The sequence below is a fragment of the Crocodylus porosus genome, unplaced genomic scaffold, assembly GCF_001723895.1.
Source record: "Crocodylus porosus isolate Cpor-Errol unplaced genomic scaffold, CroPor_comp1, whole genome shotgun sequence".
NCBI classification, from domain to species: domain Eukaryota; kingdom Metazoa; phylum Chordata; order Crocodylia; family Crocodylidae; genus Crocodylus; species Crocodylus porosus.
Window position 1 is genome coordinate 104,494,661 of NW_017728931.1, and position 3,317 is coordinate 104,497,977.

Sequence of the window (3,317 nt, forward strand, 5' to 3'; positions counted from 1 at the left end):
ACCTTAAAGAGTAAATTGGATGCTTATCTTGCTGGGATCCTATGACCCCAGCTGACTTCCTGCCCTTTGGGCAGGGGCTGGACTCGATGATCTCCCAAGGTCCCTTCCAGCCCTAATGTCTATGAAATCTATGAAATTTTTTTAAATCTGTTTTTGTTGTTGTTCTCCCACTCCTCCTACCCTCATCAGGGTAGACTTCTCAGTCCGAACCGATTGATTTTTGTTTTGTTTTTTGTCATGAATCAGCATTCCCATTCTCAGCCCTGTTAATTTTGGACTTGATTTGGTCTCTAACTTGTCTGCTTCCCCATTTAGTCCCCAGAGTGACTGCCTACATAACATGGAGCTACAAATCTATCTGTCAAGCTACTCACCCACTGCAGTTTTCCTCTGCCATCAGAGCAACACTAGCAATATCATTTCCTTAGCAAATGAAGAAAAAACCTTGAAATAATGCTATAGGATCTCTCTTAACTGAGAGCGCAGCATTTATTCAGACAAATTCAGCTCTTGTTTCTCAAAGATGGGCAAAAGTCTGTAAATACTTCAGATTTTACCTTTCTTTTCCTTTATCAAAACCCTACTATACCTTTTTATATCGATTTGTCATAAACTAAGATCCTCAAAACATGGAACCTTTGTGGTTACTTTGAAAGAAAAACTGGAAGGGAAATAAATTTTGTTGGTGGAAGTATTGAAAGCTACTAATGCAGCCACTATCTGCTATAATTATGCATTTTAAAGTGAGCATTACATACCTTAAGCATATGCAACTGTGAGCTTGATGAAAATGTATTTCAGATCATTTTAATTTAAAGATATCTTTTCTAAAACCTGATACACATAAGGTATATGGTTCAATTCTGATTATTATAGAAACAGCAGAACGGACACCAATGAAGAGGGAAGTAGTATGTTTAAACACCTAAGTTATACTGGCTCTGGTGGGAGGAAGAAGTGTCATGGCACCAAACAAGAGACTAATTTAATCTTCCCCCATTCAATCCTATTGTCTTTAAATAATGCCCTTAGTTACACTCGTTTAACCTTCAGAATACAAGTTAGTGAGGAGAACAAGGGCAGAAAAGTCTAAGTCCTGCATGCAACCAACAGGTAAAAAGAAGAAATATTTACCCACATGTTGCTACAACCTGGGGAAAGAAAAAAAGAAAATCAAAGAATTCCAGACAGAAGGGAGACATTTGAGACCAGCTCTCCTACACAACACCTTCAAAGAAGCAGAACAAAATTAAAGTAATTTCTCATTTGTTATCCATAAAAAAGCTTTAACTGACCAAAAGTATTAATGATTGAACACATCAAAGGGTTGAACTATTCTTACTATGGTAAGATTGTGATGCCTCTACTGTGAAAAGAATAAGTAGTTACACAAGGGTTTTAGCTTTGGGACTTGCTACCTAGTCTCACATGGGCAGCAGAGGGCAAGAATCCTGTATTGGTGGTATCTAGCTTTATTAGAAAAGGGAATAGAAATGTAATATTGCCAGCCACAAAGATATCAGATTTACTAGTCAGACCCAACTCCTCCTGAGGAGAGGTGTAGTGAGGGTTTTTATAAGTTACATAGTGCATTTGGTTCGCCTTGGTTCTCATGCTTCCCAGACAGCATTCAAAATAATTACCATGTTGCTGACTAACAACCTCAGACCCAGAAACACAATCTTGGCCCTTTTTTAGGATTCTACTGATGTGCAGAAACCAACCAAAAAATATCCACTTTCCTATGCATTGTACAAATGCCATAGCAAGAGAATTCTTCTCCCAAATTGCTTTTAGTCTACATTTCTGGATATGGGAGCTGAAACTGAACACCAAACATCTTTCCTATGAACTGCCAATGAGGAAAGCACTTTTGCACTCTGTGTACAACTGGATACATTGCTGATCTATTAGATAAACTGCTCTGCAGATCACTAAAAAAAGTACACATTCCACTCAGAGCCACTCTACACATGCCAAGTGTCAAAAAAATATAACAGCCATTGTTTGGTGCACACCCACAAATACAATGCTGGTTTCAGGCTCTCAGGGGTGTGTACTGGCATGGACTCATTGCCACACTAACAGAAGTTCAATTACTTTTTTTTTTTTTAGTATATGGAGCATTCAGAACAGTAGAATCATAGAAAATTAGCGTTGGAAGGGACTTCAGGTGGTCAACTAATCGAACCCCCTCCTGAAAGTAGGACCATCCTCAACTTTATCATCCCAGCCCAGGCTTTGTTTAGCTGGGTCTTAAAAACCCCCAAGGATGGAGATTCCACCACCTCTCTGAGTAACCTGTTCCCGTGTTTTACTACTCTCCTAGTGAGAAAATTCTTCCCAATAGCTAACCTAAACTTCCCTTGCTGCAACTTAAGACCACTGCTCCTTGTTCAATCATCTGTCAACACTGAGAACAGTTTAGCTCCATCCTCTTTGGAACCACCCTTCAAGTAGTTGAAGGCTGCTATTAAATCCCCACCATCAGTCTTCTCTTTTCTAGACTAAATAAGCCCAGTTCCATCAGCCACCCCTCATAAGTCATGTGCCCCAGCCCTTTAACCATTTTCTTGCCCTCCACTGGACTCTCTCCACATCCTTTCTGTAGTCAGGGGCCCAAAACTGGACAGTACTCCAGACGTGGCCTCACCAGTGCTGTATAGAAGGGAATAACCACTTCCCTTGATCTGCTGGCAACACTCCAAACAATGTAGCCCAGGGTGCTGTTAGCTTTCTTGCAACAAGGGCACACTGTTGGCTCATATCCAGCTGATTATCCACAGTAACCCCTGGGTCCTTTTCTTCAGAGCTGCTGCCAGTCAGTCACCAGCCTGTACTAGTGCAAAGGACTGTTCCATCCTAAATGCAGGATTTGCTTTTGTCCTTACTGAACTTCAAGAGTTTTCTTTTGAAATCTCTTCCTAGAAAAATCCTCCAGTTTTTCTAGGTCTCTCCGAATTCTAAACCTACCCCTCCAGTGTATCTATTAGTCCCCCCCAGCTTGGTGTCATCTGCAAACGTGCAGAGAGTGCATTCTATGCCAGCTTCCAGTTAATTGAAGAAGATACTCAACAAAACCAGCCCGACGACCGACCCCTGGGGCACTCCACTTGATACCAGCCATCAAGCCATTGACTACTACTCTCTGAGCTCGAGTTTTCTATCCACCTTCCAGTCCATTCAATCAACCCATACTTCCTTATAGATTCATAGATTCTAGGGTCGGAAAGGACCTCAATAGATCATCGAGTCCGACCCCCTGCATAAGCAGGAAAGAGTGCTGGGCCTACATTACCCCAGCTAGATACACATCC

The 3,317-nt window shown here is 41.4% G+C and overlaps 1 protein-coding gene and 1 long non-coding RNA gene across 2 annotated transcripts in view; both read right to left on the minus strand.

Moving 5' to 3' along the window:
* CADPS2 (calcium dependent secretion activator 2) overlaps positions 1-3,317 on the minus strand; it is a gene marked incomplete at its 5' end in the record, with an annotated part of 600,328 nt that overhangs the window by 533,893 nt on the left and 63,118 nt on the right. The gene's annotated exons all lie outside the window — the stretch shown is intronic.
* The window catches only part of LOC109315642, an 8,247-nt gene that overhangs the window by 3,848 nt on the left and 1,082 nt on the right, over positions 1-3,317 (minus strand). The gene's annotated exons all lie outside the window — the stretch shown is intronic.